Consider the following 26,645-nt stretch of genomic DNA (forward strand, 5'->3'; position numbering starts at 1 on the left):
GGAGCTGTGGATTCCCACATTCCCAAGGACAGCCCAGGATGGGGCACATCAGGGGGAAAAAAAAATGGGAAAGTGGAACAGGGAGGGAAGAATAAAGAAGCCAGCAGACGGATCCCTGCTCTGAATGCCCTGCTTTGAACCCAGCCCTTTAAAAAGCAGGTGATTAATCTGCACCACACCTCCCAAGAAGGAAGGGATCGTACTGTTAATACAGTCAGCATCCTCGACCCAACATGGCCTTTACACAGCAGCAAAGTCAGGAGTAATCCATCTGGTAATTGCTTCCATGAGGATCTTCACACAGCTTTAGAAACTAAAGCTACTATTCTTTCCTGAGCAGCCACCTTTCCAAAACCAAGTAGCAATGAGGGGCAACGGTTAACAGCAGCATATTAACGTGAAGTGCCTCCAAGGGAGGGAAAGGTTATAAAAAACACATATGCTAGAAAAGCAGATATTCAAGGAAATGAAATAATTGCAAATACACAGGACAGTTACATGCATGGCTTTAGCTGCCTTCAGGAAGCCACCAGCCCACCTTTTAAGCTCCCTCTGTCAGCTAACTGCTTTGGGGAACAGAGATTTACCAGGTGGGCAACAAGGCACAACTGCTCCAAGGAAGGAGCTCAGTAAGGACAAGAAATGCCATCAGCCAAAACTCGTCACTACTGCACTTTATTTTCAGTTCTGGAAGAGCCCTGGACTCTCCCAAGCCATGCCTCATTTTTCCTACAATTAACTCATAAGGCTCCCACTGGGTGGGAAGCTCTCGAGGGAGCATCACCTCTGCTGAGCAGTTCCAGCACAAGGGGGTTTTTTTCCCCCTCTTCCCATCTTTCATTCTTTGCAGAGCAGGAAGAGCAGAGGAAAACCCTTGCTGGTGACTAATCAAAATGCCCTAATCCCTCCCAGCTTTCCTGGCATATGCAGTGATGTGCTACAGCCCAGCCCAAACAATGCCAAGCAGCTATCCTGATAGCAGTGCAGGTATTTCAGGTCAGAGCACGACTTCTCCAACACACTTCAATGCATCACCAGGGCTGCCCTAACCCCCATGATGCAGAAAGCTGCAGGATGCAGGAGCAGGTTCTCTGCAGCTGTCAGGGTACAGCTGGAGCTCAGGACCTGCCAGTGCCTGCCTGTCAGACACCACTCCACCATCAAAAAGTGCTGGTGACCTGGGTCCTTGTCTCACACAGACATATTTTGCAGAGAGACAAGCGTCTCTGTAACCCAGAGCTGGTCCTCAACACACAGGCAGAGGGAGATGAAGCTCAGGTCACAGCAACGATGCTCCAGGGTTCATGTACTACCCAGCTACCAGCCCATCCTCCCCTCAACTCCCTTCGAGGAGACATTAGATATAAAACATTTGTGACAGCAAGAAACCTTTGATCCTTAGGTACCTGCTGCTGGAGTGTCTGCGAGATCCCAGACCTGAGTGCAGCATGACTGACGGCACTGGAGATACAGCAACGTAATTTAGAGTGTGTGTGTCAGGCCAAGCTGCCCCTATCTCAGCTCCGTAATAAGAATGAAAAAAATCAACCCTGGCTAGCAAGAAAAGCACCGTAGCAAGGTATGGCAAGTTTGAAAATAAATAAGCCTTTTGGGGAAGGACTGTGAGTCATGGCCAGCCACAAGCACAGGCGCCGTGGAAGCCTCAAGGAGATGCTGTGCCTTGGGATGATGCAGGCTTGGCTGTGGATGGGGGTAAACAGAGGCAGGACACGGCTGGTGGAGCCCAGCTGGGCAGATCACAGGCAGGTCTCCAGGCTCTGGCCATCTTCCAGCAGCACAGCACTGCTGCTCGCATTAGCAAACCCTGAGCAAACCCTGAGCAGAGCTGTGGCTGGGCACGGGAGCCACGGCTTGGGACATGCCAGGTCCATGCCAGGCAAACAAACATGGAGATGAGTGTCCCTCACTCTCTCCTGCTGTGCTCATGCCCCCCTCTTCCCCCCTTGCTAGGAAGATGAGAGGTGCAAAAGGAAAACAGAAAGGGGAGGAGGGCAGTGGAAATATAAAACAAAACAACCAAAGCTGTAACTGGGCTTGTAGCAAACAACATCTGTAATTTGGAGGACAGCTGTGTTACCACCAAGGGCCCATTACCAGAGCTCTCACACCCAAGAAGATGCTGGTCCAAGGAGTATGGCAAGGCCACAGCCTGGAGACACAGAATAACCTTCCTTTCTCCCTTTCCCTAACACACTGGCAAGATCTGAATGATGTTTTTTCCCATCTCTAGAAGATAAAAAACAATTTTTAAACATCCACTCGAAACCAAAACAAAAACCAAACTCGTGCTAAGTCACCTGATGCAGCAAACTCAAAACATCTCCTGAGAGCATGGGGAACTGGACAGAAACCAGCAAACAGGCACTGAGCTTTGTTGTTATTATCAGAAAAAAAATAAAATCTGCATTTGGCACTGATTCTCACATATATACAAGCATTTCACTGCAATGAGGAAAATAGCATTTTTGGAGTCCTCAGCTATGGAAACATTGCACAGAAGACTTAATGGGCAGCTCCTGCTTGGGCATGGACCAGCCCCCTTGGCTTAGGCAGGAAGATGTTTTCTCCACCAAGGCATTACGGTTCATGGCATGCTCCTGCTTAGCTCCACAATTCCACACACTGGGGCTAACCCATGTCCAGAGACAGCAAGCCCTGGCAGGTATCCCAGTGTATCAAACCCCAAAACCTCATCCTCTTCAATGCAAACACCAAGACACTCCTGTAGGTGGCATTTTGTATTAGCGCACGATGAGAGGAGGCATGTGGGCAAGCAGAGCAAATGTGATAAAAGCCAGTAGCAGGGATCAAATCTGGGCAGAAATAAGCCACCCTGACTCTGTTGGGTCTTGATCCTTTGGAAGCATCAGGCTTGGAGGGTGGCAGTAGCTGTGGGGATGATACAACTTCTTGTAGCATGGTTGGTTGGCAAGTCAACACACACTCCATTCATTGGCCTTATCAGCACAGAGCTGTCACCACACAAGGCTTGTCCAGCCACCTAACAGGAACAAGTTGATAGGCAACACCTCCAGGATCTCAAAGAGTCAGCACTGAAACAGCCCAATGATTGCTTTCACGGAGAGCATTTCGTGCCAGGTGGACACAGCAGCACCACAGCGGAAGCTGTGTGGTATCTACTGAAGGCAAAGGTTCCTGCCCTCAGAAAGCCATGGAGGGAGAGGGGAAGTCCCTCACATGATGCAAGTAATGGAGAGCAGAGGCTGGACCCACTTTCAGGCAGCCTCATCACCCATCTAGGCCATGTACCATCCTGCATGCCTTTGATCCCTCTTGCTCCCGCGGTGACATGCTCCCCTTGCTGGCAGAGATGCATTAAGGATTAGGTGGGATAGACAAGGGATAATACAAAAAAATGAGGTTGTCTTTGCTGCTGGTAGTAGCTGCAAGGAAATGGGGAGCCAGTCTTTCTACCTGGAGGGAAACGAGACGCAGTTAAACTCTGGCCAGGCAGGCAAGGAAAGGAAGGGTACGGTTGAGACCAGGCTAATGCAGCTTCTCTGCCCACAGGTTTGGATATACCACTACAGCACCAGACAGCCTTCAGCTACAGAGGAAGGGACTCTCCTTGCTGAGGAGCTATGTCTCTAGCTGGGCCTCCTGGTGGAACTCAGGAGAGTAGAATCAGTGCTGCTGTGCTGCTGGAGGGAAGTCCCTCACATTACTCCTGCAGGGTCTGTGTAACTGCAAATGAAACACAACCTGTTGTTGTCTGGATGGTCCTGAAAGCACAAGTCAAGCCCCAAACTGGTGATGCTGCTTCCCTTACCATTGGGCATCCACTGGCTTGCTTCTCCTCACAGATCTTTTTCCATCCTTACCCTCTCCAGCTCCAGGCATGCCTCTATCTCTCCTTGCTCCCCTGACCCTTGGCACCACTCACAGTGTGCCTACAAACATAAGGGAGAAGATGCCCAGAGGCACATTTAGGCTTTGACAAGCATGCTGGTATGCTGGAGCAAGCAAAAGCCACAGCACCTCACAGAAGAGCCAGTGGATAGAGAAGACCTGCTAAGGAACAGACATGCTACTCTATGGACTCTTCCCAAAAACAAAGCAGCCAGTGCAAAGGTCCTACCAGCTGTGTATGAGGCAGGCAGGCTCGAGCATCCCAACCAGCACTGGTCCTGATGGCTCTAAATAAAAACCACCTGACTGCTTTCATATTTGATTTACTGCTTGTAAAGGCACCTCCAGAGCACAAGCTCCAGCTGGGCGTTTTCATACTCTTTCTACCTCCGCTGGTGCCCAAAGGAGAAAACACTCCCATGAGACATGAACAGCTCTGGACACACCACAGCAGGCTCCCAGCTCTGAGCTGGATGACCTGCCACCAGCTCAAGCACAGCCCTGGGAAAGGCAGGGACACAGAGCCCCAGCAGCAATGCTTGCCACAGCCCCAGCAAGCCTGCGCGCAGATGGCGACAAGACTGGTCCCTCTGCAGCCGGCAGCATATGCTGCTACTGCTGCCCACATGAACACAGATGCCTGGAGAGATGCACCAGAAATAACTGGTTACACAAGCCAAGACTTTTTATCCTGTGCAGTCAAAGAGAGTTTTAATCCCAAACTACTGGGTACAGCTCAGCGTCTGAATGCACCCCCGCTTTTTGCAGCGTAAGGAACAACATCTCAAAGGCAATGAACTGGACCTAAAAGTGAGCTGAGACAAAAGAAGGCCAGAGGGAAGTAACCGGTGGCTAGAGACAGCTAGACTGGTGAAAATCTGTATGGGAAAGAGTTTCTGCTCCTGGTCTGCCAGCGACCTTTATGTCTGCTCTAAAACAGGGCAATAATGTTCACTTAGGAGTCTCATGCTGAATTAATCATTGCAAAGTGCTCTACAGTTCAGCCAGGAGAGATAGGAAGGCAGTGCTAAGTACGATCATAGCTGTACTCAGCAAGACTAATGGTCTGTGCTAAGCTCTGGCCCTGGTAAGCTGTGTCTAACACTGCTTAAAGCTTTGGAGCAGGATGCACAGCAGCCCCGGTGGCCGGGATGCACCCTCCTCCCTGCCCAGCTTCCTGCATAGACAGGGGGCTCGTCCCAGCCAGGCACAGCCACTGTGGCGGTACCTGTTTGTACCGCCACCGCCCAGCTCTTAAACTGCTGAGCTGAGGAACAAGGTGTTCAGAGCAGCAGGGAAAAAGGAAGACTTTCTCATTAAACACCTGCATGGACCTTTTTCCCATGTGTCTCTCTGGTCACCATCAAACCCAGGTAGGCTTTCAGCACCCAGAAGATGCTGCTGCAGGGGGCTACACAAGCAGCCCGCATCCAAACTCACTGAACTCGCCCCTGCCAGCTCTCTTTGATGATCCCAGATTTTGTCCAGGAAGAGATGAGAGCTATTTCCTACCCACCATTTGTCTGCCATTAATGATTTTCCGGATCTCCAACACAATTTCCCTCCTCCATCCCAGGCTAAGCAAGCCTGCTTCTTGTGGAGAAGCCATCACCCTCTGTCCCCTCTCTGCACCGTTTCCACCTCTCTGAGATGGCAGGGAGCAAAAGCAGGCCAAATTTGCTGGCAGTTCATGTGGCAGCACCCTGCTTGTCCTCACAAGGAGAGCCCAAGCCCAAGTCACCCAGGAAAGGAAAGGCTGTTCAACAGTCCTGTCCTCTGCCTCACTACTTAAATGTGACTACAAAAAAGACAAGCAGCAAAAGCCTAATTATTCTAAAATATGAATCCAGGCTGCTAAAAGGCACCGGGATCCTGGTGCACCAGAACAAGACGTTTTTCCCCTCCACAGGGCATTTGGCAGGGGCTCTGCTATTTCCAACACCACAGCTGAGCTCCAGCAGGCTCGCTGTGGCTTATCCCTCACTCCTGTCCAGCATCAGTGATGCCAAACAGGAATGGGCAGCCAGCACTACTGGAGCAGAGCTCTGCTGGCAGCACCAGGCTAAGCCCACTAACCCTTTCCTTCCTGAGACACGAGTGGTGAAGGTGAAGAATAAAATTAAAATTCTCCTTCGTGCTTCGATTTAACATTTTATCTGCACTGGAAGCATAGGGAATAACACGTGGGAAATGTGAAGCAAGCAACTACCCTGTCTCAATAGTGGGAGAAGCCAGAAAAAACACTAGGGCATCTAGGGCAAGTTCTGAGAGGCTCATTTTAAAATGTTCCCTCCGCCAACACAGATAAGTATTTGAGAAAAAAAAAAAAAGTTACATGAAAATTCAGTTGACTCATGAAGAGCAAGCATGTTAAATATAGAAAATAAATTAAATAATTAAAGGGCAAAAGAAATTGGATTTTAGCCCTGCTTTGAGCACAGTTTTCATTTCAGTCTTATACAGGGAGCTACCAAGCTGCTTTTAACCATCAAAGTGGGTGAAGTAAGTGGCAAAGTGAGCTTTTGCCATGCTCCCGGGCCACATTTTCCCCTGTGGGAAAGCACAGAGCAGTGGAATTAGTACAGGGAGCTCCCTCAGCCACTGCCCTGTGCCCAGGGCACAGCACAGCTTCACCCAGTGCTCCCCATCCCTTCTCCATGTCTTGATGGGGTAGTAAAGTGTGGAGACAGCGACTGCTTTGCCCGCAGAGGCCCAGAAATTCTCCATGGGATGTAAACCCACTGGGAATGTGCTATAAGCTGTTAGCCCAGATGCTAAGTTCTCCCACAGTTATGGGTATATGTGGCAGCTCTTTGAATACAGTCCAATTCAAGCTCAAAACAAAAACAAAAAAATCTTTAAAAAAATCCAGCTCCAACTAGTCTCAGAAGCCTTGGGACAGGATGAAACTTAGGCTACAGATGTCACAGCCAAATCCTGTTATTGCCAGGAGCCCAGCCCTGCAATTCAAAGGTGCCCTGGCACAAACTCACTCCAAATGCGGCTCCCAGCCTCTGCTGCACTCAGAAATTACACATGGCAATAAGGGCAAACTCAAAGCATCTGCACCATTTTTGGGAGCTCAGCACTGAGCTGGCTTGCCCAGTTTTACCAGTTCACAGGCAGAGCAGCAGAACTCCTCACTCAGACCAGCGGCAAAGCCTGAGGCTGCTAAGGGATAAAAGAGCCATGTGTTCTTCAAACCCAAGAAACTATTCCCCGGCAGTGAGGCAGGAAAACACTCACTGCAAGGCTATGCTGGCAAGTGCCTGCTGTGGACAGGGCAAAAGCAGGGATTTTGGGCACCAGTGTCCACCTCAACAGCTTTCTACTTTCACAGCCTGCAAGATACAGTGGACAAAGGATGTGAGCAGTATCATAACAGCCAGGGAGAGGATAAGCTCAGAGTCAGGCTCTTTTATTAACATTCCTCTCTTTTTTTCTGACCCTCAAAAAGGTCCTTTTGTCTTCCTGGATTGACATCCTCAGAGTCTCCACTGCAACAACAGTGACAACGCAGAGGTGACCTGGTCAGCCCACAGAGGTAAAACTCGAGAAACAACTTGAAAACACATTTTTGTGTCTTTTTTTTGGGGTGTGTGTGATCAGGTGTCTGGAAACCAGCAGAATCAACTCCCTAAATAACATGTGGCATCTAATACTATACTGCTGATGTTGGCAACAACCCCTTCTCTCTCAGCTACAGAAAACCTATATATAGGAAAACATACATATCTCTATATATATACATATATATGACTTTCATATTACTTTACCTTTCCTAAACAGTCCGGTAAGGCATCGCATATTTGCTTTTCCCAAGTGGGAGATTGGCATGACCACGGCTAAGCAATGTCCCCCACTTGCTGTGCCACACTGAGAGTGTCAGCCTGTTGCTTTTCCTGCCTCATTTCAACGTGTGTAGCTCAGTTTTGGTTTTAATTGCAAAGTCCCCACATTCTGCAAACCAAATGCAGCTGGAACTGAAATTGAAAAGTAAAACCACCCATCAACGAAAATCAAAGCACTGCACTGCCAAAATTGAGTGGGATGCACAAAGCAGGGAGCTTAAACAGGGAGGGGAAAAATGGAAATTACATTAATAGCATGTTTTCATTTGTAATAATCTGAGAGCCTGGTAACGACACTGGAAGGTAAGCTACCCTCAGCCCAAGGAGATGTAGCTGTTTATGAAACCATCTGGGCTGTCAGCAGCTCAAACACCATGAGAAGGAAAAGTGTAAAATGGGCAGGTAGAGCTAGGCTGTCAGCAGCCCTCTGGGCAGGGAGAAGATGCTCTGTCCTCTATCTGGCAGAGGGGGAAAAGAAACAAATCCAGAAATTGTCTGCATTATGGAGAAGAGCAGCAGTCTGTGGTTTATGGGTTTGGTTGGGGTTTTTCTCATTGTACATAACTTGTTTATTTAGGAAGAGGTTTATAAATCATTGTTTCTCAAAAGCCGACACCGAGAAACGACTCCAGGAGAGTATTTTCTTTGCTTTGAAGGAAGCATTGCGCAAAAATGATCAGATCTATTTAATGGGTTGTTGAAACAGTGTAATGCCAGCCTCTTACATTATCATGGTTCCTAATGATTTTACTAACCAAAGAGCTGGAAGAAGATCGACTTGGTATTCCTGGCCCCTGCCATTACATACTGCTCAGACACGAGCAGTATAGCTGAACAGCAACAGGTAGGATGATATTTAATGCCCACCTCTATATCTTGACATTGTCTGGTTTGAAATAGAGTCCTCATGCCACTTACTGGCAGTGAAACTAATAGGATTCTGTAAAGATCAATCCATAAATGCATAGACGTTAAAATGAATGGTTTCCTTTCTGTTCCATTTACAGGAGGGCTCTTTTATGGATATCTATATGCTGGCATAAAAATTGCAGGAACAACTTTCTAAGTCTTCATTAAATTCATGGGGACTTTTGTAGAGAAGATTGCTTCAAAAGAAACTGCTATTTCCCACAGCAGTTCACTATTACCCACAAACCCAAAAGAGCTGCACTTGCTCATGAGAGCTGCCCCAGCCACACCATATTCCTGATGGGCACACAGGAGCCACAGTAGGAAAACCAAAGTCAAGGTTACGATGGGACAGCGAGCCCCTTGCCCAACACAGGTGCTACTGAACTGAAATGATGGGTTACTCTTCACCCACATCCTAAATGTTGCCTAACACTGCCCTGCCCTGCCAGCACAGGGACTGCTGTTACTGGAAGGCTTCCAGAGAAAAAAAATCATTAACAAAACCCAAGTGCTTCTGGGCAGGCCAAGGTGAATGTTTCCCAATAGCATATCTAATGAAAGCAAATGAAAAAAAAAAAAAAAAAAGTATATTTCTGCCTCACCCTACCCACTGTGTCAGTGATGGGGGGGGTGTTTGAGGGCTGGGTTTTTTTGCAGGAAGCACAAAAACTGCTTGACCTGTTTCCTGCATCTGAAAACAACAGTTTATCTGAGCAGTCTGCAAACTGAGAGATTATTCAGACTTCTGCCTCCACAGCAATATTTCTTCCAAGACCACTTTCCTGAAAACCTCACAATAATTTCTGCCCCAGAAGTGAGGTGGGGATGCTGGGCAAACCCCTGCATTGCTCACTGAACCAATTCTGCATCCCCTTCTCACCTTCTAGAGGTGCAGGCTCTAGGGTTAGCCTGAAGTCCTACTCTGTGGCCCCCAGCTCCGCTGCTGCAGGCAGGGATGCTGCCACATGGCTTCCTCTGGCATCTGCTCTACTGACTCTGTACCATTCAGATGAAATGACTCTGACGTCTCCAAGGGCTGAAAATAGCAAATAAGAGCCAGGTCAGGCGTGCACAGTCCACAAAACCACATCTTCAGTCCCTCCTGATCCTCAGGGAACATAAGCTTCCCAGCTAATGGAGGAGGAGATGGTGACCCCACGGACCGTACTGCTGGCCAGTAACACTGCCACCTCTTGGTTAGTACACTGGAATCATCTCTGGAAAAAGCCAAAAGGCAGAAAGCCACTGGCATATCACCAGATCCTCTACCAGGAAAAATATTCCATAGGGCTTACAACTATCTCGAACATAAATTGGGATAAAAGGAAAAACGTATATCCAAGCCCTTTGTATTTCTGCAACAATCCATCTTGTCTCTGTCAGTTTAACATCTGCAGAAAGATGTAGCTCTGCTGTAGGAAAAATAGCTCCTAAGTGTTCTCGGTCATGACAGATCCCAAGGCATACAGCAGAAGTTCACCACATCCTCCTGGCCAACAGCCAGGCTCACAGAATTGAATTCCATCTTACCCTCTTTCACCTCCTCCTTCAGCCACGGAGGCTTTTCTTCATCTTCCTTCCTCTTTCTTCTTCTCTCCATTTCACTTCCAAGGGCGTGGGACTACAGCAGCACTATTTTTTCTCCATATTCAACCTCAGAAAATGAATCATTCCCAAACCATCCAACCAGACACCTTGCCTTCAACACCGGGCAGGAAGATGCAAACCTCTCCAAACTGGCAGCTACACGCAACTCCCCCAGGAGTGGTGCTTTTCCCCAATTTCTTTGCCAGCAAGACACCCTCCTGAGTCACAAGACTTTATTTTTTTTCCCCATCTCTTTTTCCTCCTCTTACAAAAACTGTGGCTGAAGTGTCGAATGCAGGTGTCAAATCCTCCTTGATGCTGCCAGCCATCAAGTGCTTGATACCACAGCAGCCTGGCAGCAGTAAGGCCCACAAGTGAAATTCCCCTCTCTCCCTGCAGATAACCTTCCAGCATCCACCCTAATTTCTTCCAAGTCAGGACTCATCCAGTGAGATGCCCAAAACTCAGCAGCATACTCAAGGCAGGGGCACACTCCTGAACTACCGAGCAATGTTACAACTTCAGCAGCATTACCAATTCTTCACCTTCCCTTCCAATTCCTGCTTTTCCCCCCCATCAAGAATTCTCCAATGATTTTAGCTGAATGTAGCTAATTTTTAGTTAATTTGGCTAAGATTTTGCTAAAGTTAGCTAAGCAGCTAATTTTACAGAACATCTCCCATTAAAGCTTCCCATGCCTTGAAGTCCCTGTCTATAAAAAGAGACTCATTATCACCAATTTGTCTCTAAATGACAGAGACTTTAAATCACTGCCATACAACATCTGGTTTGCGGCCCATAGGGAGCCACCAGGCTCAGTTCAGCTGGATAACTACCCACCAGTGGACATGCCACTGACTCAGCTCCAAACTTCTTTCTACCACCCCCAAGCACGGGCCAGGGCTGAAGGACACCATATGGGCAGCTCAGGGACCTAGAAACAGCTGAAATCAGTGGAAGGCTTAAGCCTTAGAGGCTCTCAGCCTTTCACCAGCAGGAAAGTGCTTTAAAATTCTAAAAAAAAAAAGGAAACCCTGCTAAGGCAGGCAGCAAACAGGGAGGCTGCAACCTGAAGAGCTGCAGAGACATTTGAACAATAGTATCTCTGATCAAACCTTCCCCACATCTGTAGGCAGCAAGACTATAAATTGGCCTATGATTTAGCTCTATTTGGTGCCCTCTATTCAGTCCTGCACCTCGGCCCACGCAGCGGATACCAGCTTCCATCCTTATCTCCACTATCCATTAGCTGTTGTCAGCAAGCAGGAAGGCGGGTGCCAGCACAGCTCTGCACACACAGGAACCCCCTATTCCTTCCCCATCAGATCCCGCTGCAGAACCTTATGCCATCGTTAGGACCATGCTGCTATGCTGAGGGGCTGTAACAGGGTGAGTTCGAAAGACTGAAAACCAAGACACTGCTGAAAGCTCATCAATAAACTCAATATTTATTATAAAAGTGGCCAAGTAAATGGGAACCCGAGAGACAAGAAAGGAGTGAACTAAGCCCTCGGTTAAGCCCCCACTGAGGTTGTGCAAAAACACACAGGTGTGTTTTACGAGGTTGTCTTACCGACCCCAGAATAACTAGAATTCCCCATAGCAGAGGCTGCATCCTTGGAGGGTCAGCAGGCTCACAATGATAGCGGGTGTCCCTGCAGAAGGAAACGTTGTCCTTCCTGTGAAGCTTGAGAGCCCCGAGCGCAAGCCACCTGCATTTTTTATCCAATTAGCCGGTGACGTCTCCCTGGGCCAGTGTGGCAGCACCGCCCAGCCAGAAGCCTTCAGTCCCTCTCCCATTATGTCAGCGTACCCTTTCAGTGCATGCATGAGAACTTTGGGATTCCCCTCTCACGTGCGCTGTCTCACTCAAGGGGTCTTATCTATTTGGGTCTGGGGACTTTACTTCATCTTCTCCTCTTCAGTTTCTCCTTCAAATGTCCTCTACAGACAATGAGCCAATCACAGAACACTGATTCAAACAGTTTATACAAGAAACTCTCTCTCTCCAAGGACAAGGCTCCTGTTTATCAGTGAACTTGGCAGGAAAAGAACAAAACTTTCTAAGGTGGCTGGGCCAAACATAGATCAACATTCCCTGACACAGGGGCCTTGGTTAAGGTAGGTATTTCAACTCATAGGCCATTTCAACTCATAGGCCATCCACTGTTTTTCTCTTCTTTTTTTCTACATCCACTTTTTTTTCTCTACTCCCCCCTGGTTCACATCACATTCATCATTTATATCCACAGCACCAGCAAGTTGATTTACTGCCTCGATCAGTGCAGCTCTAGCATGATCAACATGCTCAGCAAGCTCAACACACAAGAAGGACCAAGCCGTGGGAACCTGGCAGGATAAGAGAGAGGGACAGGGAACAAAATCATCCCACAAATCAAAAGCACCAATGGCGCAACTTTCTGCACTCGTTCTCAGTGCTGCAAGTCAGCAAGGACAGGGCAGTGCCAGAGCAGATGGACAGATGTCCTGCCGGGCACCCCTTGAAGATAGGAGATTGGAGGCTGAGTGCTCTGGGAGCAGAGGAGACTTGGGCAAGAATGTTTTCTTCCTTCCTAACCAGGCAGTGGAGAAACCCGCACTCCATCAGGATCGACTCAGAGCACTTCTCCTAAGCACCTAGTTTGCTCTCCCACTCCTAATGAACAGCGTGACAAGCTCAAAAATCAATGGAGGCTCGGCAGACCTTGAGCACAGCCTCCTGCCGGCGCCCAGCCAGGCGTCCCCGCCACGCTGCTCTCTCTAACTGAAACCGACGGGAGCGATTAACCAACAGGTTCGTTAATGGCCACCCCGTCAGGACTCTCCTCAGCAAGACCCTGTGAGAGCAAGCCATGGAAACAAGTCATTTGTGAAGGTGCCAGCCTTCTCCCCAGCAATACCTGCACAGGAAAGAGGGGCTGCCAAAGCCACTGAGGTGCCACCAGGAACCAGCCTCAGAAAAGTCCTCAGCATTTCCCTGCAGACAAGGATTCTTGGCTCAGCACCTCTCTCTCAGACACTCACAGGGGTTTCAAAGCCCCTGGCCCCACGAGCTAAATACAAGCCTTTGTGGCCAGATGGACACTGCACATTTTTGGGCCAAATTGGAAGTGTGGGGACACTTCCAAGACAAGCCACCTGCTTGTGATACCTGTGGTCAAGCACAGAAGCACACAAGAAAGTGAGAACACAGCCTTGTGGGAGAGAGGGATGGGGAGCAATCCAACAAGTGAAACAGGGTCCCAAGAATCTGCTTTTGGCTCTTTTCCCCAAAATACCTGGCAGGCAGAAGACCCTCTCAGGCACCTGAGGCTGCATACCAGGGACAAGGCTTTGTTGGGGAAACAGCTGTATCCCAGCACTAGATAAGGAAACCCTGGTGGGGAATGAACAATCCTCAAACCCAACACCAACTGGGAGCAGCTCCCCTGAGCAACCAGAAGAGATTAGGCTGGAACAGGGGCTCTCTCATAATAAGCAGCTGCTGGCTTCAGCTCCAAAAGCTGCCCCACACCACCATCAAAGCACCCCCTGCCATCCCTGCATCTGCTGCCCCACCAAGTGTATATACACACACATATATATATTACTCAGTTTGCTGCTTTTCCCATCTATTCCTGAAAAGAGGACAAGGAGAAGCAGCATGCACAGCAGTGCTGCATCACGCATGTGCTGCCCTGAGCCCTCCAGCTCCTTTCCCTCGCAGAGCCTGTGCCCTGTTCTCTTAACCTCTCTGCAAGAGGCTCATTTCCCGTCTAATTTCATGGCTCCAAACTGTTCCTCTGTGCTTTGTTTGTTTAAAGAATGTTGTTAAGATACAGCAAAAAAAAAAAAAAAAAAAAAAAGAAGTGGGCAAACAGGAGGGGTTTAACTCTGCCTTTGCATCTCCTGGCTGGAGGGGCTTCACATGCTTCTCATTGCGGCATTGGTGATTTAATCATCGATGCAATGCTATTGCAAACAGCAGCAGACAGCAGAGCCGGCAGGAGTAATGCTCTCTCCAACAGCGTGAATATTAAGGGCATTTAACAGCCCTTGTAATCACACTGTGGCTCCTTGCAAGAACACAGCCAGGCAGCACGAGGGAAGGCACTGAACCATGCTGCTGGGTTATCAAACTCCGCCGTGCTCCTTACGGCACTGAAATCAGCCCTGCTTATAGGAAAGTGAGCACTGGCTTCCCCGTAGTTTCTCTCAAAACCAAATCCCGTGTGGCAAAAGCCCTTAAGTACATGCTGGGATGAACTGGGTGGTTCGAAAGCCTCCTTCGGTGAAAGGCAGCCTCTTGTGGAATTTGGATCTCTGTAACACGGAGCAAACATTAAGAGCTTGAGCAAATCGATCTGCTGTACCTGTTTGATGCACTGGGAAAGGATTACAGGGGGAGGAAAAGAAATCCTGAGCATGGCATGGGTTTAGCTGTGCCTCAGGACTAGAGATATATCATACTTTTCAGGTCAAGCATTAGTTCGTTCTCAAAGAAGAAATGTCTCCAGCTTTTACACTTTGAAAGTTTTAACTCTTTTATTGGATTAATATAATTCTGAGAAGTTCCCTGTGATTTTGACACAGAAACAGCCAGTTATCTACTGCATCCTACCATGATGAAACACCTGTGAAACACAGCCAGTCCTGGCCTTCAGACTTGAAATACAGTTTCTGGAAATAAGGAAAAAAAGTGGGAATTAATCTGCTTTATCTTTCAGATACAGCAATGTCTGCTGGTTCTGCGTGAAAATGGGAAGAACATCTTGAGACCCAAGCCTGCATTCAGAGAAACGTTGGCTAGCCCAAAGCCACATACACAGCTGGTGCCAATGCCCAAACTGATGTCAATACCAGGAGATCTGCATCAAAAATTAGCTGATCCCAGTTAGTATTTACACAGGGAAACTCAAAACTGTTTGGCTGTTTCATCTGGACTAACACCCGCATTGCCAAGAGCTCCCAATCCCTGAGTTATCTTAGTGCAGCCTGTGCACCAGAGGGAAGGGAATTAGCTACCTAGCCTTTCATTCACACCTTTAATTAGTCAGCTTATATTGATATAAAATTAATTGAAGCAGAATAAGCTTTTATCCTAAATACAGGTGCCCACATGCAGGAATCACAGAGATTAAAAGGTGCAAATTACACTTTATTTAATTAGTTAAAATCCCCATGCTGGACCTGCCTCTGCTGCTGCGCCTATGGTGAGCGTCTTTAGACCAACTCTGCCCCAGTGCTGCGACTGCCATCTCAGCACCACTCTCTGGTTAAACAGAAAATGTGCAAGGGTTTGGCTGCACAGCAGAGATGTTCTTCACTGCTGGGCAGCGTTTCATTTACAGGGTCAGGATTTGGCAGTAGGAGCCGATCTCCCAAGGATGCAGTAACGCACCAAGAGCAAAGAAAGCCCGTTTTACAGAACACTGCCTGTGCCTGCTGGGGAAGGTTGACCGCCCTTCACCTCCCAGCTGCTGGTGCCCTCAAGTGCGAATGTGTTTTCCTCCTGTTCCCCACATACAAGCAGAGCTTCTGCACGCAAAGGCCAAATTGGAACTGACTTTCCTTTGCTGACATTGCCTTGAGAAGGGAAGGTGTCCTCTCCTTCCTGAGTCCTGCCATGCCTCAGGTGAAGAACAACATCTGAATGACCTTCCCTGGCATTCGAATGCCTGCTCGAGCTCACTCTCACCTGGCAAGGTAGATTGTGTTTGTATTTTATGTTTCCTTTTGGTAACGTTGTGCTTCCTCAGTGTGCAGGTATATACAGGAGGTCCCTGCTGAGAAGACACATCCATACCTATGCACAGTAAAAAAGGCTCTGTCACCAGGTATCATAACACTTTTCTCATAATCTGATTGCCTCTTTTGCCACTTGCAAGTTTAATTTCAAATTTCAGATTACTTCACCTGGTGACCTCTGTTTTGAGATGTTATTCCTTCTCCACGACGTGGGGCTGGGACTTCAGATTGGGCAGACGACAATCTCTCTAATGAGCTGAGATAGTTCACTTTCCCTCTGAGAATGCCACCAAACCAGGCAAAGTGAGAAGCCTTTGCAAAGCCTAACTCTGCACGAATGCCTGACGCTTCCTAAGACCACAGTAGCTGAAGTCTCAGCAGATTTCAGGCTCTTCGCCTTCAGGCTTGATCTTCTCACCTGACCAAACCCTTCACACATCACCTCTGCAAGGGGGCATACATAGTTATTTTTTAAGAGCTCTGTGAATACAATTACTACTGCTTGTGAAGCCCTTGGCTGCATGAGCACAACAGAACAGTCTGCATAGAAGTATGCAACATTGTGCTTCATCTGTGGGCTCCGGGGTCTGCAGGGAACAGAAAGGAAATAAATCACTTGAAAAGAGAGCAGAGGCCACCCAGCGTGCTGGGTGGGTACTCTTGTACATCGTTCCAACGGGGAGGGTTCCATCTTCAGCCATTTCCAATGGTTAAATTAAAATAGTGATGGGTACAACAGCGTGCTCCACTTTAAAACCTCAGTAGTGGTTTTCCAGAACAATATTTTTTGTGGGAAGTTAATTATGTGTTAAAAATGTCAAAACTTAAGAAAAAAAATTAAGGGAAATTGATATTCTTGATATTTTTGCTTCCCAAAACTGCAACTTCACAGCAGTGAACCACCACTAACAGCTTCCCCAGATGCGTGCCATCCCTCTGCTGCAGCAAGCATTCCACAGAATCATTGAATCAACCAGGTTTGAAAAGACCTCCAAGATCATCAAGTCCAACCCTTGATCCAACACCATCGGTCCATCCATCTGTCCAACTCTCCCTCACTCCATGTCATGGCAGTGGGGCAGGGAGACCGGGTGCTGGCCAGCCCAGCAAATACTTTTCGTCTCCTCCACCCCAAAATCAGCTCCTCTCATGCCACAGCCAGCAGACAGAGCTGCCAGCGCCCCGCTCTGCTGAGGGCCCATCCCCAAGGGCTGCACAGTGGTTTCTCTTTTTTCTCTGAAGATACCCAAAGCAGAGATCTTCCTTCAGTATGGGAAGGCAGGACAGGAGGGCTCTTCACAAAGCATTTCACAGTGCCACCAGGAGCAAACCATATGCAGCCTACACGCCGTACGAGGTTTAATGCTGAGCGTTATACGGATATTCATCCATTTGGATCCCAGTCACAGCAGCAGATGGCTGGTTAACGCATGTTTGAGTCTATCTCTCTCCAGATTACACTGCATTATGGCGCCAGGAAAAGGCAACGGGCATTATAAACGCCACAACTCTTCCCTGCTCCTTCTCCATCCAGCCCTGCTCTTGTCAAAGGCAGGACCATGCTACATAACAGCCTCCCTCCCAGCTTGGCTCCCACATCAGCTCCAGTGGCCTCCCTGTGTCTTCCCGCTGCCTGCCCTGCTGGAAAACCACCTGCCTTCCCCAACAAGACCCTGAGTTTTGCATTTTGTCTGGGCAAGGTCAAAGTGCAAAGGGGCTGCCTACCAAACATCCCGAAGGCAGATCCCAAAGGATATTATTCCACCCTGAAGGACCCTGAATCAACTCACTGGGTAAAGCAGATTACCTCGACCCAGATGAAGAAACCTATTTAAAATAAAAATATTTTTAAAATTAAATTTAAAAATATTAATTTTTTTTTAAATCAGCGTTTAGTAAGAAGAACTGAGCCAACCATTGAAAATTAGTCTGCTCACACTTGTAACTCCTCCCTCCCATCTTTCCTCCATCTCACCTAACAAAAAGCAACTAAAAATTCAATGCACAAGAAAGAAGAGATGTGCAGGAACTCCCCCAGCCCGGGGGGGCTGCAACCAAGGCCCGCACCACTGAACATATTCATGTCTTATTTGTGCGCCGTGTGTCTCCATAATGGGTTATGAGGTGTGTTTGTAACCGGCGGATGCCGACAGTGGTCCTTCAGGAGGAAATGGTGTGTGTCTAAATGCAGGCAAAGCTATTTGGAAAGCCAGGACAAAGCAGCCTTGCTTTCCCGGCTTGGGCCAAATTACATCCTTTGGACTTATTCCTTCAGTGGCTCCAAAAGAAAAAGAATCATCCGTCTCAATTTTCTTGGCTCTGTGAATAATGTTTGGAGAATAGAAGGTGATTTCATAGCTCGTTTGTTTTTGCACTGCATGAACCCTGCTCTCCTCGCATCACTTTCCAATCAGGTTTATTACTGGCGTTTCCACTAGAAAACCAAAGAGAGAAAGCTACTAGTCGTACTTGAGATGGAGGGGAAAAATAAAATTTAAAAAAAGAAAAAAAAAAAAAAAAAAGAAGAAGAATATCTCTTTCCCTTGTCTTTCAGCCTGATCTGAAAATGAACCTGTTTTCCTTCTGAATCAATTCTCTTCTGGCACTGCACTTCCCGCAGTACTTTCTGAGACGAGATGCAATCATTAGCTCACTTGCTACTCCAAATAATATAACAAAGCTTGAGCTTGAGATGCTTTGCAGTAAATCATAACTAATTTCTGCCTATGTGTGGTAAGGCAGGGTTTGGCAGAGGACACAAGCCCCACCCTGTCCCCCCAGTGCCACCACCAATGCATCTGCACACCTGCTGGTTGGGGACAGGACCCCTTCCAGCATGTAATCTCCCCCCATGGAAGAGTGGCACTGGCACGTTGTCCCTTCCCGAACAAACAACCACCACCCCTCTCACTCCCTCGGGGCTGCAGTAAGGGTTAACTACCGCTCATGAGAGGCTTTCAAATAGTAGGACTGAAGGCAAACTATTAGTATTACTAATGTTGCCTCCATAAACAAAGGGGTGAACTCCTGCTGAACCTGTCACCACTGATCATTTTCTGAAGGCACGTGTTAACAATGAAAAATCATCCTCCTCCTACCAGCACCCCTCTGCCGCTGGCACCCAGAGCCCCAGCCCTCCCCCCAGGACACCCAGTGCCCATTCCACACTAGGAGGCTTCCCAGGTACCCTATAGACTTATCCAGCCTGACCTAGGGCTGCCCTTCCCACCAGAGCAGCAGCTATACCAGGAAAACCTTTATCTAGGCAGCCCCCCTTTCCTGGCTCCTTTGGAAATGCATGTGAAGAGTGGTGCAATACCAATTTAGAGGAGCAGAAGACAGGGCTCAAGATCTCCTCCTTTTCTCACTCTTCCCATAAAGCTGACCCCTGCTGAGATTTTGGAACCAAAAAGGCGAAAGGGGGTGGGAAAATCAATTTAATTGCAGCTTAGTAAGCAACTGCACTAAGTGTCGCTGGCAAAATCTGAACATCTCATTGTGAGAGAAAGGGGGAGAAATGACTTTTTCATTGCACGGGAAAGTGGATTGAGAGCAAACTCCCCCCCATCATCTGCTCCTCACCCCTTCCTTCTTCAAGCAGGAGGAAGCCAGCAAGAAACACAGAGCTAATGCCAGCAATCTCCCGCTCGCGCTACTCCAATTAATAGTCAATCCACTGCACCCTTTGTCATTACGCTACACGTAATTACTCCTCCATGAAAACATCTTCCTTAAACAGATCCTACTTCTGCTTTCTCCACAGATACATTTCCCATACTTGGTTTTATTGTACCAAATGCTGGGCTGCCCTCACAGATGAGACTTTCCAAGACGAGGTGCGTCGCTTTTGCATTTCCACAACTTCTCCCAAGCTCGCTTTTCCCACTGGCAAGGAGACTAGAGCAGAGACAAAAATGCCCAGAGGTGCCAAAGCAGCTTCCCATGAGCTGTGTGCACGGAGCGCACACATCCATGGACCCAAGAAAGACACTCGGTTCAAAATACCCCCATAATCAGCTTCCCAGGGATTTGTCAGCCTAGGACAATAATGCTGCACCTGCACTTATACAGGATTATAAATCGGTGTCAGTTGTAAGGCTGCCCCTCCCCACACTGCCCTTCCCGTGCCGGAGCTCACCCAGCTCACGCCTGCGGAACCACTGCAGGTCGGCAGAGCGTGCCCTGCGTGCTCTGCCCTGGTCTCTACGCCTACAACCAACCTTTCAGCTTCAGGAGGGACAGAAAAATTCTAGTCACAGCACCATAAATGTTCCTTAGACCTGACCTCCCCAGGCACAGCATTCCCATTTATAGCTCTCACCCTGCAGCCTTCCCATGTGCCAAGTCCCCTGCCCGCAGGGAGGCACAGGTCACACTGCAGAGCCAGGGACAAGGGATGTCTCAGCAGAGCAAGAAGCCAACCCAGACATGGCAAGCCCTGGGCCATGAGCCCATCAAAATAAATCAGGATGATGTTTTCTTATCAAGGAAAGGAAGAGGAGAAAACAGACAGGTTTTTTGAGTAAATAATCCACCTCTGTGCGTATCTGAGGTGGCACAAGGATAAATAGGAAAACACATCTTCTCTGATAGTCAACGTGTTTCTCAAGAGTGGAGATGCTTCACAACATACATGCTATGTCCATGAAGCCTCGACATTCAGACACAGCTGATTTTGGAGACCTCTCTGGTCAAAAAACAGAGGTTGCCTTTGTCAAGCTTACCCCTAAAGGTCACCAAGGGCTCTGGGCCATGAGCCAGAGCTGAGTCCTCCTAAAAACCCAGGGGCAAGGGCTTGAGCCCTTCCCTGTTACCTACAAGTGGAAGACACCACACAATGTCACACCAGCTGCTGAGGGATGCTGCAGCCCAGAGTGATTCCAGGTGCAGGGTTCTCCACAGGGACCTTGACAGAAAAAACAGATTACAAGAGAGACCATGACACTCCTGAGCCCAGCTCAGCCTGGGAGCATCACCACCTCCAATACCCCTTTAGAGTGAAGCAGCAGGATTTTTTCAATTCTTTCTATCCTTCTCAAGCACAATAAGAAGTATTTTTCTTCTTCTGGTGCTCAACACCTCTTGTCAACAAAACACATACCACCTGCACAGAAATTTATTTATATTCTTACCAACAAAGAAGCAGGATCCTTGCACACTCTCCCTCCTTCTCTGATACTTATTTTAAAAGCGCCAAGCTAGGACAGGCACCTGTATATCCCAATGCTCACTGTTTTGCAAAGCAAACAAGTCTTGTTCAATCAATATTTATGCCCCCATCAGTCACAGCTACAACACGGAGCTCTGCCAGGATGTAACGGGGGCAAAATTCATTCATTGCAATTACCAGTGAAAAATTAAGAGGGTTTTCACTGACTGGTTATTGTTTCACAGGTCTCTCAGAGAGTGCCTTGATGCGCAGTGGGCAGGTCAATTAAACACGATGCACAAGGCACGCTGCTCACCCTTTGTCCACAGCCGGTTTAGTCGCCAAGGTGACTGGGTGCTGACTTTGGCAAGATTATCTCCCCCCATTTCCGCTCCACGAGGGCACAGGTATTGCAAGGAGGTGGCCGTGCTGGAAAACCTCTCTCCCGATTCCACCAGAAGGAAACCAAGTGCTTGAGAAACAGCACCCATTGATGCACCAGCCCTGTCCCGTTCGGTCCCACAGATGAGGACAGATTGGGTATGGTTTTCTCTTTTATCCATCACTAAATACACAAACAGGAGAGAGAAACTCGATTCCACCCCACCTCCTGCATCACCAAAGCTCTGCACATCCTAGAAAGCCGGAGTTTGCTCTTAGAGATTTCAGGGTGGGAATTCAGCAGCAAAGCATGACAGAAGTTTTCCCTTCTCTCACATCCTGGACCTATCCATGCCCCTGCCAAGTCTCAAGTCCCAGTCAACACAAGCTTCCCAGGTATTAAGCACTGGCTTTTTTTTTCTGTTGTTCCCGACAGCTTTGCCACTTCAATCCCTTAATTGTCAGGATCTGAATTTTTGCAGGATACACAGTTATTTTAATCTGTTAAGTGTCTCTGCTGCTATAAAACTGACAGGAATTTAATATCTGGAGACTGTCAACTGAGCTTCAGGTGCTGAGGCTTTCTAGATGGCAATGATGCAGAAGGAAATGCAGGCTGGTGCAAGATACACAAGCACAAAGCTGGCAAGGGTCCTTTTGCATCAAGGTCTGACCCTGCAGAGTGCTGAGCACCCCAGAGCACTTGGAGTAGGCAGCAAGGGTGCTGAGCCTCTCATCATCTCCCAGGAGCTGCACTTGAGCACAATCAGAAAGGAGTTGCTGCATTGCAAACACGAACACAAGTCAAGTATAACAGGTCACTTTTTTTAATAAAGGAAACTTTTCCTCCGTAGCTTTTCTCTTGCAATCAAGCCCGTGACAGACTCACTTTCCCTCCAGAGGCTATCAGCTGTGCTTTAGCTATCCATCAGAGGGAGCAAACCAGCATGCAGGAGGGAATGAAGAAAAATAAAAACCCCAAACCCAACAAAAACTATCTTCCTGGCCCTCCCACACACTCTGGTGGCCCTGAGCAAGGCAGCCCAGTTCCCTGCCAACCCCTGCCTGCTGCAGGGCTCTGCTGTATAGCCAACGTTCCACTGTGGTCTGATACAGATTCACCAGGTGGAGAAGATGAGATGACCAAGAGGTTGTCACCCACCTACTCCTCTCCTGCTCCCTTATTAGCATTCCCCCGAGGCCACGCAGCCACAGCCTGGCACAGGAGCAGCACACTAGCAAAACATCGCTGCAGAGCCAGCTACACGTACTCCTCACAATTAATTTGGGATTTTGCTTGTAATTAATCCCTCGTATCAGTTCCCTTCATTATGCCTTAATGTAATTACGTTATTAGCCTATATGCTCCCTCGGCCCCCTGCTCACCTCCCCCCCCTCCCCACCCAAAGCAGAACAGTGGGAGTTATCAGGGGGAGACAGGGGACATGCCAGGCGGTAGCACCAGGCCATGAGCCCCTATTACCAGAGCACATGCCAAGCCACATCACCTCCTCCCTGTGTGACTTCAGGGGGGTCACTGGCTGCCTGATTTTCCAAGAGGGTTGAATGATTCCAATTCCTCTGGAGTCAGTAAGACCCACAGGGATACAAAGTTCAATTAGCCTCTCTGGGTCCTGGTTTATCCATCCGGAAAACTGCTGGGACAAGGAGACAGGCTGGAACTAATTAAAGCTTGAAAACTATTTTGAAATCCTCCACCAAAGGCAGGAAAGGCAGGAGGCATCAACAAGTCCCAGCTGATCCATGACCCCAACCAGCCCCATGTCCTTACACTCTCATTCATCAGACTGGGCTTCCCTGTAGGCTGAGCCCATGGCTGCTAACCAGGCACCCAGCTGGATAGTTGGGTAATGCTCCCTTGGCAGAGGCAGGCACACTCCTATGGCTCCTCTTCCCAGCCAAATAACAGGACTTTACAAAGAACAGGGAAAGGGCAAGAGTTACAGCACTAATAGCACTTGATCTTCCCTTTGGAAAAGCAAAAAAAAAAAAAAATAAATAAATAAAACACGATCCCCAAACTTCAAGGGACAGCAGTAAAAACAGCACCAGAGGGACTGGGGAAGTCATCCCAGGAACAATTTCATGGTCCTAAACACTGCAAGTGATTTTCTTCCATACCCTACCAGTCCTGCAAGGTTACTACACTCCTCTCACACGAGGGAGTCCCACACCCTAAAATCCAGCCTCAACCTGTTTCCACTGCCCTGGCACATACCTCCAGCGGCTGCAGGCAGCAGGAAGGAGGAGGAGGGAAGGGAAGTGACAGGGACTGAGGGGAGCAAGGGCTGGCAAAAAGGGGGGCCCTCTAAGCCTGCCTGCCACCAGGGCAGCAGTGAGAGATCCACAGAGATGGATTAAAGGAGAATACAGAAAAAAACAAACCAAACCAAACCAACTGGGGAGGTGGAACTAAATGAATTACAACAGAGGGCTGTGCCTACCTCTTCAGGCACAAGCAGCTTGGGAAAGCTCTCAAAGTAGTGTTAGACCTGCCCCAAATGCCTGCCTCCACTGTGACCACAAAATGACAAGTCAGCAGTGTGTTTCTGGTGCAGGAAGGACTCAAAAACTGCATCAGAGCCCTCACGCCAAGGTCCTGGTCCTTGGAGACCCTGCCCACCCCAACACTGAGTTCTTCAGCTATAAGAAAAGCATCACAAGCCATCCTTTGGGAAGCTGAAGCCTGAATCTTGCACAGGATTTGAGATAAAGGAAGGGGGGGAAAAGAACCAAAAATAACAGTGATGGATGGGCACCCGCACAGCCAAGGGCAGCAGCTCTGCTGTTGGCCCTTGGCAAGCCACCAACATGCCACAGCCAGCCGGGAGCTTGGGCACTCCGGCCTTCCAGCACTGGATGTGTGCTGTGAGCCCTGCCAGGAGACAAGCATGGGCAGGTGGCAGCATGACCAACTGGAGCCTAACTAAGAAGAGTCTAAAGGTTAAATCTACATGAGGCATGGTATATGGTGTGCATATGTTCACAGAAATACAGCTCAACTGAGAGAGAAGGCAGAAGCAGCGAGGTGGTGGGGGGAAACACGTTGGAAAGCTTATGTGGATTTGCTCTGTGGCCGTGTTACAATGTCTGCACTGCTGTTAGCAACTTCCACCTCCTCTTGTTCCTCTAGGAATTTGGGAGGACAACTCTTAACTGCTCAAGTTTTCATCTGTGGCAGCCAGTCCCACCGGCCAGGGCAATGGGACACACCACCAGGCTCCTCTCTGGACTGCAGCATCCCTGTCTCTTGTACCCAAGTCAGCTCTGCAGCCTTTCAAAGGTGTTAACTGAAATGACACCACATCCCATGCTCATAAGGAACTTATAAGTCATACTGCTCAAAAGCAGTTTCCAAAGCCAAAAAATGCAACGAATTAAAAAACAAAAAAGAATCTGCACTCTATGGATCTCAAGGGGATGAAACTGTTTTGATGGAAAATTTGGAAGAAATGAAGGAGAGGCAATTTAAGCAGTCAAATTGCTGGAGTTATGGCAACTTGGCAGCTGCAGCTTCGAAACTCAGGGCCCGATCCTGTCTGATGGGAGAAGTTCACCTACTGTAGGAGCCAAGACTGGCCCCTAAGAGCATAAGCAACCTGCACCCTGGGGTGGGGGGAGCTTTGAATGGGAGTAGAGAGTCAAATACGCTGCAAAATGGCAGCAATTCAGCTGGTACTAACCAAGAAGCAAGGTTCATTTCAAAGAGAATATAGGAGCCCCCCATCACACAGGGAAGATCCTCTTTTGCAATTTTTAAGAATGCAGTTCTGTCAGAAACCTATTGTTGCCAAAGCCTAGTTATGGTTAAGAAAAGCATTTGTCCTCTAGCTCTGCTTTCAGTGACTTATTGCCTTTCCCCCGCTTAAATAAATAAATAAATGTATATATTATTATTTATTTTTGGGCCTGAAATTGCATAGATTCATTCCCCTCTGCTAGGATTGAAAGATTTCTGAAAGCCTGAAAAAAACTCTCTTCAATCATTTTTATTTAAAAAACATGGAAAACCAATAATTCCTCAAGATGAAAAAATCAAAGTAAGCTTTATGAGTTCTGACTTTTTTTCCCCCAATCAGGTCGTTAATTCAGTTGCAGAGGTGACAGACACATATGAGACTCTACAAAGATGTGGCGAACACATAAAGCTGTCACAAGTCATGAGCCAAACAATGTTGGGTGTCACTCATGCAAAAAGGAGGCTGAGGGCTTGCACTCTGCCACAGTAACCCTAATCTCAGAGTATTTTCAGGATCTGGGCTCTAACCGAGATTAACTAATTCAAGATTTACACAATACAACTAAGAGCAGCATTTAATCCTTGTCCTTTGGAAAGTTAACCCTCGGCTAACCCTCAGCAGCTCTCAGCCGTTGGGAGAGGACACAGGACCTCGAGAGGGATCTCGATCAGCGGAAGCTGCTCGCAGGTCCCCTGCTTTTCGCAGCGTCTGGGCAGCGAAACTCCTCTGATGCACTCACTGTGTCGAGAGAGATGCTCTTCGCATCTCTCCCGTGCTGTCACTCCTGTGCACTCCGGGGACTCAAACACGACACAGAAAGGCGCGAGTGCAAACGCACGCTCCTTCCACCCAGGGTGGGACTCACAGGGCATCCTGCCCGTGCCTAGTTCTTCCACCACAACCAGCCACGAAAAGCCGCAGCGGTTTATCCGGACTCGGCCAGCCCGTGCACAGGATCGCACCCTTCTCCTTTGGGGCAGAGCTCGGAAACATAGCGTGACCCACGAGGGAAAGGAATCGCCGGTTCCCCACCCGGGACACAAACCACGCGTTTCGTTTCCTTGGGGCGCACCGGTGTCCCCGCTCCCCAGGGTCCGGAGGGAGGGATGCTCGGAGTTGGCAGCGGGGCAGAGGGTCGGCACCGCCGGCGGCACCCGCGGTCGGGGGAGCCCCGACAGCCCCCGATGGAGCAGGGCGGGAGGGCGGCTGTGGCTGCCGCTGTCCGAGACCGTGGGCAGCGGGGGGGGCCACGACTGGGAGGGTATGGAAAGGGCCAGACTACGCCCCCCCCATCCCACGCAGGCACGGAGCCGGCACCAAACTTTAAGGGGAAAGCGACGGAGGGGGGGGGGGGGGGGGGGGGGGGGGGGGGGGGGGGGGAGGGGA

At 48.7% G+C, this 26,645-nt stretch overlaps 1 protein-coding gene across 1 annotated transcript in view; it reads right to left on the reverse strand.

Moving 5' to 3' along the window:
* The window catches only part of GALNT14 (polypeptide N-acetylgalactosaminyltransferase 14), a 96,033-nt gene that overhangs the window by 69,093 nt on the left and 295 nt on the right, over positions 1-26,645 (reverse strand). The gene's annotated exons all lie outside the window — the stretch shown is intronic.

This window comes from Empidonax traillii, unplaced genomic scaffold, assembly GCF_003031625.1.
Source record: "Empidonax traillii isolate 1590-97213 ecotype Southwest subspecies unplaced genomic scaffold, ASM303162v1 scaffold31:size1920502, whole genome shotgun sequence".
Taxonomy (NCBI): domain Eukaryota; kingdom Metazoa; phylum Chordata; class Aves; order Passeriformes; family Tyrannidae; genus Empidonax; species Empidonax traillii.